At 39.7% G+C, this 14,365-nt stretch overlaps 1 protein-coding gene and 1 pseudogene across 1 annotated transcript in view; one reads left to right on the top strand and one right to left on the bottom strand.

The window, feature by feature from the left end:
- The window catches only part of LOC120780383, a 374,181-nt gene that overhangs the window by 225,393 nt on the left and 134,423 nt on the right, over window positions 1-14,365 (bottom strand). The window lies entirely within an intron of this gene.
- On the top strand, window positions 12,599-12,777 carry LOC120780987 (annotated as a pseudogene).

The raw sequence follows: 14,365 nt of genomic DNA, 5'->3' as shown, positions 1-14,365 counted from the left end.
CGCTCGCATAATGTTTTTAACATTCTACTAGTTCCATTGATTCCCCTATATCATTGGAATGTGTTGTGCCGTAGTCACAACATAAACGAATACAACGAAAATTAATCGTGTGTTTGTTTTGCTACGCTCGTTTATTATTCAGCGCGCAAGCGTACTTTGCTCGCTGATATCGTAAAACTTCAACTCGTTGAACATCGATAGCAAAACAAAACGTGGTAATGGAAAATTTGCGCAATAAAAACGGCGTTGATCTAAGACAAATGTGTAGAGATGCAGGACTCGCCTGTAGGGGTAACAAAAATACGCTCATAAATCGTCTAGAGAGGTATAAACATAACGAGGAGCATTACTAAAGTGCTAGTTCGGTATTGTTAGAACGAGTTGCTGAGTTAGAAAAGGCAATTCGCGAAATAGAACTGCGGCAAAATGTTGCTGCAACATCTTCAGACTTTGTACCACAACGTATTTCGTCACCATTGGATACAAATACACTTCTCACATTCTCGAACGTACACACCGTGCAATCAGTAGTACCCCCATTGCAGGTACCAACTACGCAAATGCAATTCCCTGTACCTCTGTTGCAGGTACCGACCTCACAAACGCAAATACCGGTATCCTCGCTGCAGATACCGGTCACGCAAATGTATGAGCAAGTAGCTTATTCAATACCTGAGCATACCCTTAGGTACACGCATGTTCCTGTTTATCCAACTTGTCCCGTAATATCTGATCCACCGTATGCGCCAATCCACCACCAGCAAAATTGGTAACCGCGTCCAATGTTTAATGTGCGCGAAATAATTGATCTATTGCCATCGTTTAATACAATTTCAAAGATGTCATTAAATGCTACACAGTTTATTCAACGCGTCGAAAAGCTACGTAATGCATACAGTATAGATGAAAATCTTCTACTTTTTTCTGTGCAACAGAAAATGCAAGGACCAGCCAAGCAGTGGGTCGATTCCTGTTGCATACATGATCTGGTCCGCGTTTTCAAACCGATTTATTGAAGATTTTCCAACGTTACACAGTGTCGCCGATGCCCATATTAAAGTGTCACAAATGAGAAGAGGGGAAAACGAATCTCCTCAAGAATTTTATTATCGCATGGTAGCTTACGGCAATAAATGTGGTGTTTTTGAAAACGTTATTGTTGTTCACATCATCAACGGTATTAATGATAGTGATTTGAAAAGAAAAATGTCGAACAGTTATACACGGTGTATTGATTTGTTGCGTGATACGACTATAAATAACTATTCCATTTATAACGACGTAAAAATAAACACGCATTCTAAACCAAAGCCAATACAATCCATAAATCCTACGTTCAGTACGCGCAACACAATTCCAAAATCGAATGAAAATATAAAGTGTTACAACTGTTCAAAAACGGGGCATTATTCCATTAAGTGCCCGGAGCCATAGAAAAAAATTCGTTGTGCAAAATGTCAACGCACTAACCATACAACCGAAAAGTGTTCCGAAAAATCAAACCCTGTAAGGGCAATCGATCCAGTGAAAAACGAAATCTCTGAAGGTATTTTAAAGCAAATTAAAGTTAATGGTGTAAGTACAAATGCTTTCGTAGATCCGGGAAGCAGTCGTACTCTCGTCAAAGAAAGTTTTTCGTTAAAACTCGGTAGTATCAGTACATGCTCTATCACACTGAACGGATTCGGTGGAGGTAAATACGTATGCGATGCAAAAATAAAAGCAATCGTCGAAATCGACAATGAGAAGTTTGAAAGTGACATTTTAATCGTGAAAGACAATTTATTAGACGAAAATATCTTGCTTGGAACCGACTGTTTATGTAGAAACGGTAGTCGACTAGTGATTGAGAACGGTGGTTGTCGTGTCGAAAATGCTTTAAGCAAACGTGCCGACACAACAGTCGATAAAAATTATTTAATTAAACTTGAGCAAATATTTTCGTCGTAGCGTGATGTGTTCTCAGAGAAAGTTTCTGATCTTGGTCGTTGTAGACTAAAGAAAATGGAAATTGAACTGAACTCGCAAACACCCGTCATAATTCGGGTGGTGGAGCACGGTGCTCGCTCGTTCCGTTGATGTGGTTGGCCGTGGGGAAACGGTCGGCGCAAATTTATTGCACAAAAGTTAAATAAAAACCAAAAGTTTCATATAATATATGTATTTAAATATAATATAATTGGACAAACACTTACCACGTCTGTATAGCTGAACGGTCGCAAAAGGAGAGAGCGCGCGTAACGAATTAAACTTCGAAAAAGAGGAAAAGAAAAGATTGCTATGTCGATACAGACGTGGCAAAGAAATTGAGCGGGAGCGGCGTCAACATTCTCCCCGACTTGCAGTATTACTGCAAATGCAGTTTACAATAAATTGCTTAAAACTAACTTAACTAACTGGGTCCTGCACTTCCTGTTCCACGTCTTCTCTGCAGATGGGGTGGCCGACGAGACGAATCGAGTCTGGTTCGGTCCGGGAAATGCCGCTGAGATGAATCGTACCTCAGTCGGTCATTGCCATGCCGCCAATTTGCATAGAAGTCACCACCTTCCGAGGTCGGCGAGACGACTTGAGTCTAACGGAATTGTTGAACTAAATGGTCTTCCAGAGACCTTACTGGCGTCGGTGGTAACGGACGTCGTTGAATTTGGGCACTCACGGAGATTTCTGTTTCTCCACCCTGGTTGTCCCGAAACATGAGTTCGCACACTCGGCTGTCTCCTCGTGCATGCGTATGCAGTCGCAATCGTGCAATCGTGGAGGCGAGGATAATAGTGGCTGAACTAACTGGGCCAATCATGGCCCGCACTGTTACGAACCTCGTTGTAGTTCGAACGCTTATTAAGGCGGTTGGTGATAGCGCAAGTCTTTGCTGCCAAGGTTGTGTTGCATGCCTGTCCTTTATGATACGGCGTGCATCGGCTTGTCGACGAACGTCTCTTCCACGCCTTCGCTTCGGATGGGGTGGCCGACGAGACGAATCGAGTCTGGTTCGGTCCGGACAATGTCGCTGAGACGAATCGAGTCTCAGTCGATCGTTGCCATGCCGCCAATCCGAAATGAAGTTACCAGCATGCCGAAATCGGTGAGACGACTAGAGTCTGGCTCGATCTTGGGCGTGTGGTATGCGGGAGAGGCATCGTTGGTCAGAGCTTTGCGGATGCTTGACTGTTGACGTCGGTGGACATGGTTGATAGGGCTCCGAATACGTCGGGGCGATTGCCAATGAATTCTCCTCCATTTCCGCTGCCTCGACCTGCTGTGCCCATGTCAATTCAATGACATCGTCGTCTTGTTCTTCGGCGTTTGACCCGATGCCATGAAGCATCGTGTGGTGTGGGTTGCCGCAACGTTTGCAGCATATTACGCTGTCGTATTCATTCTTCGAATGGCTCGACGCGAGGCCGTTGCTGCAAAATCGGTGAATTAATGTGGTCCTCAGCCTAGCTTCTGGGGACATATACCGGAACTTTGGGCACCAGCGGAGTAGATGGCTATCTACGCATAGGGGGCAGTTGATTGTCGTCATTTTCAATAATTTTCTAAACGAAAAGAAAGATTATTAACGTGAGGATATTAACATTGATTGGGTAAAATTATAATTTTTGTTATCGGCCTAGAAATTAAGCCACGTTGAGTCTGGATGTCCACCACCCGAACTCGTTGGTCCAACCCTTGATGTACTTTGATTATCCTGCCCAATCTCCATTCATATGGAGGTAAATTTTCGTTAGGAACTACCACCAGGTCGTTGACTTGGACGTTCTGTTGGGAATGTTTCCATTTCTTTCATTTCTGCAGTTCCTTTAAGTATTTGGTCTTCCATCTCTGACAAAAGTGCTGACTTAAAGCCTTTAATTTCTTCCATTGGTTTACTAATGATAGCGGTCTGTCGGTTATTTCTGGTTCTGCCAATGCATTTTGCATTATTAATTTGGTGTGATTTTGTACCTTTTCCGTGGTCATTGGTTGCAATGCAAATCTATTCCGTTGATTGCTATTGTGTTGTTGCTGCTGATGATTTCGTTGTTGTTGTTTTTTAGGTATCAAATTAGTAATTTTTACACTACAAAAATGATTTTGCGTTTGTTGTTGAGTTATTGTTGAATTTATTTTTGTTTCTTCGGAGGGAACGGAACCTGTTAAAATCCAACAGAACACCGTATGTTGTGCAGCGATTTAGTACAATTTTCGGGTAAAGATCTGCTCCGATCAACAAGTCAACCTTTTGACTCGTATAGAAATTTTTATCCGCTAAGGGGATATTGGGTAACCTTTTAACAATTGAAGGGTTTATTGATCTGGATGGAAGCAGTCCAGTCAATTTTGGCAGTACCAATGCCTCCGCTTCTAGTCTTAAACTTTGGTGACGGGGTGAGCCAATTGTAATTGAGCATACAGATTGAACTCGTCCTGACACGGTATTATTCAATTCTGAAACTCGCGCGCTGACCTTTTTGCTTGCCAGATGTAAGCGTTTTTGCAGACTATTGCTTACGAAGGTGGCTTCAGATCTCGAATCAATCAGGGCTCTGACAGTTAAGGTGACATATGGTCACCATGGCCGTACCTAAGAGCATGCCTCGATTGGTAGGCACATTTCAAATATTGGCTTTAATAGAGGCCACATGAGATTTAGTAGAATATATCTGAGCTATATCCTCACTCTGATCCCGGTGAATCATAGAGTGATGTCTCTGTTTACATTTATTACAACTAAACAGACTTTTACAATGTTTGACTTCATGTGAGTCCGATAAACAATTTAAGCAGACGTGGAATTTTCTGACAGCATTTAACCGTGCATTAGGCTGCATCTCAATGAATCTTTGACAAGTTTTCAAAATGTGCGATTGAGATGAGCACAGTTTACATTTGATATTATTTGTCTTGGCGTGATGGGAATTGATGGGTTTGGATCCAATCCTTAACTGCAAGGTTGGTATCCGACCTTCACCATCAGCCGACTTAATCTTGGGTTGAGTACCCAAATCGCCTTTGAGGTTTGATACTCTCTCAAGCGTTTTAACCCGTTTGGTTAGAAATTTGTCTGAGTCAACCCATTTTGGGATCTCAGAATCCGAATCCAGAGATTGTTCCCAAAGCGACAGTGTAAAGTCCGGCAGTCGGATAGAACACAAATACGTAAATATGGCATCCCAGCTATCTACATTGATGCCATGTATTTGTAAAGCTGAAATGCAGCTATTAATCTCCCGCTGTAAATTTCTGAGTTCGGTCTCAGATTCTGTTGAAATGTGCGAGAGCTTGAATAATAAATTTAATTGTGTGTTGACAAGCACTCGCTTCTTTTCATATCTACACAACAAATTATTCCAAGCCAATGCGAATCCGTCATTCGCCAGTGGCGCTTTGGAAACGATAGCTTTTGCCTCTTCTTCTTCTTAATTGGCGTAGAAACCGCTTAAGCGATTATAGCCGAGTTAAGGAGGATGGAGTCATGTGTAGAAGTTCACACAAGTGAGGAAAGTTCTCTGATTGCCGTTCACTTGGGAGTGGCCAGAAACGATTCTTTTACACATGGCTCAAGCAGCTCACTACTTCCGGTCTTTGACCAAGTATCCTCTGGGTAGCCTAAGAACATCCGTTCGAAGGCGAGCTAAAGTGAGAAGGCGAAACATTCCCTACAAGGGTTGTGCGCTGGGTTTGGGACCCGCCACATAAAAAACACCCCCAGTGAAGAGCTTTTGCCTCACCTCGCGTTTTTTGGTTCAGATGGAATAACTTCTCCACTGGAGATAGCCTTGGGTTATTCCCATAAATGGCGGCAAATAAATCCCTAAATGAGGGCCATTGTAAAACATCGCCATGAAATAATTCGGTATCACATGGCGGTAAGTTGATGGAATACCTCACGGGTTCTACCGTTTGTTGTAACCGTTCAAGGTGAGGTTGTGCATGTGTTCGCCCATCAAGGCCGCGCAACACACATAAGCGTGGCAACAGCTTGAATATTTAAACTTAATGTCGTCAATTGAGCTTGTATCGAAAGGATCCACTTTTGGCAAACACAACTTGTATTCTGACTTTACCTCTGCCCAAATAGATTTCAGTTCAGCTTGCTGTACCTCAAGAGAGTAGGCACTTTGGTTGTTTGCTGTTGGAGTAAAGGACTACTCAAACTCCAGTAGAGCGTCTGCAGCTGTGATAAATGCTCTGATGGCTTCCATTGTGTTCGAAAATTGAACCGGAACTGCAAAAATGTTGCACAAAATCGGATCTAAAACTTGAAATTAAAATTTAAAAAATATTTGCAAATACATTATGTTGCAAAAAGTTGAAAAAATACAGCACCAATCACGGACAAACTACAAATTGAGTTGATGATAGGCAGTGCGTTGTTTCTTTATAAAGCGTGAAATTTCGAGAGAACAAAAAGTTAATAAATTTAATGAAGTATTTTTTCAAAGTATTTTCCCCAAATTTAATTTGAATGTGCTTGCTGGGTAATCCTCCCAATGCACTTGCACGCCTAGTCTTTGACTATGTACACAAAAAAAATTGATTTGTGCTTAGTTGCTTTATTTGAATCCAAATACAAATACAAATAAACTTATTTGATTTATCAACTAATCACTTTCACTTTCACTTTGTTCACTGGGTTATTTTCGAACTATTTCGATTTCACTAGACTCTTTTGCTTGCTGGTGTCCTTCTGGGATGGCTGCTGCGCTGCTTTGCCTTGCTGCTCTCCCTTTGCTGCTTTGCCTGTGCGTCTTTACTTTTGCTGTTTGCCTGTGCTGCTTTGCCTTTTTTTTTTTATAGTAGGGGGAAGCATCGAAAGTCGGAGTGCGGAACTTTAATCCGCTAAACCTAACCTACTCCCAACTCAAGACTCTCCCACGGGACAACCGATTAAGTATTACTTCGTGGGAGGGACAGGACATTTAAGTCTCATCTACCGTGCGGACTGACGGACGCCTAATTTGTTCAAAAAGTCTCAATTGTGCCATTATGGATGCTGACGCTTCGCTGACAGCTTTCCATTTATCAGTCGACTGACACATGAGTGTCGTTAAATTATTGACTGTAAAACTACCACCGAGTGTGGTTTTTAGCTTTCCCTTGTATTCGAAAATCGAGGGCAATAAAATAGTACATGTTCCGAGTCTTCTATATACTCTGTACGTCGGACAGTTCGGACTAATGTCATTGTGGAATCTGAAAAGGTAGCTTCTAAAGCATCCATGTCCACTAAGTATTTGGGTCAGATGGTAATCTAGATCCCCATGTCGTCTCTCTATCCACGAGTGGATGTCCGGTATAAGTCGATGAGTCCAGCGCCCTTTGGTTGAGGAATTCCACCGCTCCTGCCACATTTTAGTGCTCTTGTTTCTCTCCTCTGTCCTTGCCTGTGCTGCTTTGCCTGTGCTGCTCTGCCGGTGCTGCTCTCCCTTTGTTGCTTAGCCTTAGCTATTTGGCTTTCTTGCCTCCGCTCACTTCACTTTTTCTAATTTTTAGTGTCACTCACTTCACTTGTTTTAGTTTTGTGTGTTTTTTGTTTTGCACTCGTGAAACTGCAGCTGCGTTGTTGCTGCTTGCCTTTATTGCTATTCGAGCAATATATGGAAAAGCAGAGTTGAGCGACTAGACTCAAATTAATCACAAGAAAAAACAAAAAACCGAGAGAGATTGTTGACGCTCCAGACGATGTTTGTGCGTCCAAGAAATTTATAATTTTATTCGGGTAACAGTGTGTTTTTATGTTTTTTTGTTTGATGCAAAGTGAAATAATCAGTGAATTTGCCAGGTGTATTTATCGTTGTACTTAAATGAAGTACAATACTACCTGCAATCTTGTGCGTTGATTTTGTGGGTAGAGTGCCAAATATAAGTTTTGGTGTCCACTTCACACAGCGCAATGGGTTTTGTACATAAATGATGCACAAATTAACCAATCTATTGCCTTTTAGCTTGCAGAGCACGAATCCAAAATATGTTTGGCTGTAACTTGCGTGTTGCTAAATTGGGCAAATTATGCACTTTCACTTTAAATAAAAATCAACTTGTTACCTGTTATCCGGCTCGAAGGACCAATGATAATGGGTGGTGGAGCACGGTGCTCGCTCGTTCCGTTGATGTGGTTGGCCGTGGGGAAACGGTCGGCTCAAATTTATTGCACAAAAGTTAAATAAAAACCAAAAGTTTCATATAATATACATATGTATTTAAATATAATATAATTGGACAAATACTTACCACGTCTGTATAGCTGAACGGTCGCAAAAGGAGAGAGCGTGCGCAAGTTTTTTGTTAGAGTTTAGTTGCGCGCGAATTAAACTTCGAAAAAACTTCGAAAAAGAGGAAAAGAAAAGATTGCTATGTCCATACAGACGGGGCAAAGAAATTGAGCGGGGGCGGCGTCAATATGAAGCCGTAACCGAAAAAACCAATCGTCGCCGATATCATCAAAGAATTACTCGAAAACGAAATTATACGACTATCCGCATCTCCGTACGCGTCACCAATCGTCCTGGTTGAAAAACAAATTGGTGAGCATCGTCTTTGCGTAGACTATAGGTGCCTAAATAAAATTACAACCAAAATGTCATACCCAATGCCTGTTATGGAGGAACACTTCGCACAGCTCGCAGGTATGTAATAAATATTTTACAACGCTAGATTTAAGAATGCAGTACTAACAAATTGAGCTCGAGGAGAAATCGAAACAATTCACGGCATTTGTCACCAATGAAGGGCACTACGAGTTTAACCGAATGCCTTTTAGGCTGGTCAATGCTCCGGCCGTGTTTCAAACTGTTATGAACACGTTGGTGGCTAAAATGAAAACGGGTGAGGTTTTGGCGTATCTAGATGACGTCATTATACCCAGTCGGTTATTGAAGAAGGTTCAGTCATTATTGAAGAAGGTTTACAGCGTATTGAAAAGTCCTTGCCTCTCCTTAGAGAAAGCGGTTTGACTTTGCGAATCGACAAAAGCAAATTTTTAGAAAGTAAAATCGAATACCTTGGTCACGTGATAACCGAGAATGGTAAAATGCCTAGGAACCGTAAGCTATCAGCCATCTCCAATTTCCCAGCGCCGACGAATATCACAGAGTTAAGACGTTTCCTAGGACTCACGGGATTCTTTAAGAAATTTGTCCCTGAATTTTCATTAATCACTAAACCTTTAACAACAATGTTACGAAAATCCGAACGCAACTCATTTCGCTGGAATGAGCCACAGCAACAAGCATTTCAACGTGTTATCGATCTTTTGACATCCGCTCCGTTGTTGGCCCTTTACGACCAAAATGCGCAGCATGAGGTACATACAGACGCTAGCAGTATCGGCCTCGCAGGGGTCTTAATGCAGTCGTATGATGGTAAAGTGTGGCAGCCAACTATGTACTACAGCCGTCATTGCACAGAGCCCGAAAGCCGATATCATTCATATTAGTTAGAAGCTCTCGCCGTTGTGGAAGTGCTAGACCGTTTCCGCATATACCTTCTTGGTAAGAAATTTCGACTTGTGACCGATTGTGCAGCCGGAGCCAAAGTTCGAGATAACAAAGAGCTTAAAGCAAAAATCGCTCGATGGTGGCTGAAATTATCCAAATTCGACTTTGATGCAATACATCGTTCCGGTAGCAGGCTACCACACGTAGATGCCATGAGTAGAGCACCTGACCAGCCCGCTGAAAACGTGGAACCGGTAGGTTCTATCCTCGAGATACAAGCCGACGTGAACAATTGGCTTTACACTATGCAAATTCAAGACGAGAAGTTAGGAGAAGTAGTCGCCATTCTACGAGGTCATGTTAAATCTGATCGAAAAACAGAAATCAAGAAATATTTTCGAATCCAAAATCACCGCCTTTATTGTCTAGAAGACGATGGCCTTAAATTCGTCGTTCCAAAAGCTGTACGATGGCGTATTGCTCAACTATGCCACGACAAGATGGGTCATCATGCGTTAGAGAAGACTATAACCCGCATTCGTAGTAAGTTTTGGTTTCCCCAAATGCGTAAATACCTAAAAAATTACATCGCCGCGTTCATTGATTGTTCCTATCGGAAAGCTCAATCCGGTAAAGTCGAAGGTGTAATGCACTACGATCCGATAGAACCGATACCGTTTCGCGTAATTCACGTTGACAACCTAGGTCCATTCATTCGCAGTAAGAAAGGAAATTGTTACATTTTGGCTATATCCAATGCATTTTCTAAGTATCTTATAGTTAAAGCGGTGCGCGACACGCGAACGATTCACGTAATAAATACCTTAAACGAGAAAACTAGCTATTTTGGGTTACCGCCTAAACTAATTTCTGATCGTGGTACCGCTTACACATCCAAAACATTTACGGCCTATTGCGAAGAGAACGGGATAAAACACGTTAAAACGGCTGTACGTACCCCGCGGTCGAACGGTCAAGTCGAACGCGCAAATCAAACAATCCCTAGTTATTTGGGGACGACTGTAGATAATCAAAAAGAATGGGACTTAATGTTACGAAATTTACAATTTTCTATTAACTCGCAGAAAAATAAAACGTCGGGTTATAGCCCAAACGAACTCATTTTTGACTTTAGTTTACGCGATCTTGCATACAATCAGTTAGTTGCCGCCGTACATGAAGACGTAGACGACTCTACCAATAATATTCCGATAGTTGAAAAACGTACCCTTGCATCCAATAATATCGAGCGCGAAAGAGAAAAAAGGAAAAACGATTCGATGAAAGGCATTCCCTTCCTCGTATATATCACGAAAACGATTTAGTAGTCATAGAAAACGAAGTTTCCACAACCGGTGAGTCGAGAAAATTAGAACCGAAATATCGTGGACCCTATCGTATCGCGAAGGTATTGAATAATGATCGGTATTTAATAGAAGACGTGCCGGGTATGCCAATAAAATTGCGAACTTTCTCATCAGTTTACGAGTCAAGCAAACTTAAGCGTGGTGCCACAACTGTCCCGAACTAGATGACGAACTAGTTCCCGAAAACTACGATGGCGCCGAAATCGAGGTCGATTTCCTGTCAGGAAAGGCCGACTGTCAACAATCTAGCAACCTGTGTACAAAATAGCAATAGCCAAGGGGTGGCATCTGTACATGAAGAGAGTCGTCGAGTGGCGTCGGTTGCATACACACGTAACGAACAGCGAAATCTACTTTATTATTTCTTTATTTTCTTAGCTTTGTAAAACTGACTGTAAACTTTAAAGGATTAAATAAACTATTTGTGTAATATTAATAACTGAAAAGAGGTCTCCTGACGCTAGGTATCGAATATGTGGACCCCAGTATCTATAATTGTATCTTATATAACAGTATCTATAATTGACTTTTGAATTTTGAAAATATCGGTCAGCATGTGAGGTATATAATTTAAATTCAGGGATAATCCTCATTTTACAATGGTATGTCTGTATGCCAAAAACTGGTCAAATCGGGCAAATACTTCCCTGAGGCCTTGTTTATTATTATTTTCTATCAAATCATTTACTTTGTAATTTTCATAAAATCATTGGTCACGTGTCCCTGAAATCCATTTTAATACCGTACCTAATTCATTAAGGGTTTTTTTGTTCTTTTATGGTCAATTTTTAATTGTCTTAACAATGTTTCAATTATGTATTTGTATTTCAAAGTCTATACTCGAATTGTCAATTAATATTATTTCTTCGATGGTTTGATACCTTTCTATTATATTTTCATTTTCAACTTGTGATAAATTTGCTAAATGGTATATTCATCGGCAGTTTTCAAAAACACGTGCATCATTTTCCTCTACAAGTATGTAATTTTCTATAGTGTTGTGTCAATTATGTCTGATATAGTATTGTTGATATATAAAAGTATCTACAAAATCGGTAAAAATGTCTTCATTGTGCCTCTAAGATAACGAAATTAAAGTTTTATGTATTATTCTTTTTCTATTTTGTATTTTTACTTTATTTCCTAAGTCTGCTGCAACTATTTTTTTTTTTTTGAAGTTATACTTCTTATACGAGTTCAGAAAACGTTGCGATAGATTCAGGTTGCACAACCTTGCTCAATATGAATCTATGCAACCTTGCTCAAGCGCAACCTTGCTCAATATGAATCTACGCAACCTTGCTCAGTATGAATCTACGCAACCTTGTCTGCGAAGATGTTCGAGCAGCAAGCGAAGCGGTGACAATCGGCGATCGTTTGTTCGTTTCTTTCGGCACAGCTCGGCTTTTCTACCAACAACACAATGTTGCCATGCTTATGCTGTTGTTGTTTTTGTAGAACAATGTTTCAATTTTTGGTTGGTGACATATTCAACTAAAAATAAATTCTGTTGGGATTCGAACCTACGTACCTACGTGCTCGTCGTAACTTTTGAAGCGCTTACCACCTCGACCACCATTGACTCCTGTATTGCGTTGTCCTAATTATGGTTTGGTTATGCATGAAAGAAATATACAATGGATCGCCGATTGTTACCTCTTTCCTTGCTGCTGCTGCGCATATGTATGTATGTTTGTATGCTTGTTCATTATCGAAGTTATACTGCTTTGTCTTTCATTTCTGCGAATTCTCAACTATTTTGCGTATATTTTGGTTGAAATAATCTGCGTTGGCCGTTGAAAAATTAAGGCTATACTTTACAGGATCATTTCTGTAGTTAGTCTTCATTTACATTTTTTATAAGTATATCGTTTTATCTGACAGCGTGAGGTTTAAGAAGTTCATTTCTAATTTTGTCTTGTGGCATATTAGAAATGATGTTTCTTCGAAAATCGTTCGCTTACAACGGATAAAACGACTTCTGAGTGGTGATTTTAATGAATGAATTCCAAGGTTTTACGCAAAAATAATGCGGTCAATAAGTACAGTACGCTTATGTATGCTTGCGCATTATTTTTCTTTCGTTTTCTCTTTCATTTTTGCGAATTCTCTACTTTCTGTGACTTTATTTCCTTCGTCTCTCTTTTTTTTATGCGAATTCTTTGAGTTTCTGAACGCGCACATGCGTATACATACATTCATATGAGCATGTGCAGATACACAAGATAGGATAGATAGATCGTATACTATACTAATAAATATTTTTCGTACTAAGAGAAATTAAATTTATCATTATTATTATTATATGTACATATATTAGGTATATTGCTGTGATAAATTTAATTTCTATTAGTAAGAAAAATATTTATTAGTATAGTATTACGATGTTAAAAAGCAAAAATCAAAGACTAAGTCCGTCGAGATTCGAACCTGCGTTCACATTGTGACTTTTTATGTGCTTACCACCAACACCACTATTGACACTTTCATGGCGTTGTCTTAAGTATGGTTTGGTTATGCATGTAAGAAATATACGATGGTTCAAATAATTTTGTTTAAGTATAGAAATATGCTTTTGTAGAACATTTGCTTTCGCAAACATACAGACAAATGTGCAAACGACATAATATATGTATGATTGTTTCGCATTTTGCTTCTACGCCGGTAAAATTTCTGTACAAAAATCGACTGAAATGCATGAGAAAATAAAATGGACAACAAGGGCAAATAATTTAAAAAAAATTATTGATTATTAAATATAAATGAAAATACATGTAAATTTACTTAAATTTATTAAAAAACTTATTTAAATTTATTGAAAAACTGCAAAGAAAAATAAAAAGAAAATTCATTTTACTTTGGCCCAGTTTTGTGCGCAATACAAATGCAACGCCAATAATGAATACAAGAAATTGACTAAACACCATGATATAAGATATACAAATTATAATATGACAACCCAATTCGAAGAGTACAAAAGAGAGATGGCTACGCTGCATATTCCCTTCCGCAACGAAGAGACGGAACTACTTTCCGAGTCAAAATTCCTTCATTTAGACTTTGCTTTATAAAATGTGCATAATGAATTCAAATGTTCTAGTTTTCTTTCATACAAAATGATATGCATTTCTGAATATCACTAAGAAGTATAACTTCTTCCGCGCGTAGGGACTCCACGCACCTTTTGTTTTATATTTAGGATTTCATTTTTACTTTTCCCCATAGATTTGTTCATATATGATCTCTCTTTTATGACAGCTTTTTGTAACCCTTTTCTTATTATGGTACTGTAACATCTTTTCCTGATCCTTTTTTAACCTTCAAGCCTACGTGGGTTTTTTTATTACATAAAATATTAAAAAGTTTTTTAAACGTTACTGAGTGTATTGTATTATTATACTAGCTTTTTACCCGCGGCTTCGCCCGCAGTGGAGCCATTAAATAAGTATGAGAGATAAAGGTTAATGGTATAATAATAGAAATGAGTCAAAATGATAACTATATTTTATTGCTTGGCTGAGATCAACAATTTTTAAAAATTGCTACAGACAATGAAGTTTCAACACCTTAAAA

The sequence above is a fragment of the Bactrocera tryoni genome, unplaced genomic scaffold (genome assembly GCF_016617805.1).
Source record: "Bactrocera tryoni isolate S06 unplaced genomic scaffold, CSIRO_BtryS06_freeze2 scaffold_25, whole genome shotgun sequence".
NCBI lineage: Eukaryota > Metazoa > Arthropoda > Insecta > Diptera > Tephritidae > Bactrocera > Bactrocera tryoni.
The sequence above is the reverse complement of the archived record's forward strand: the minus strand, read 5'-3'. Positions and strand labels throughout refer to the sequence as shown.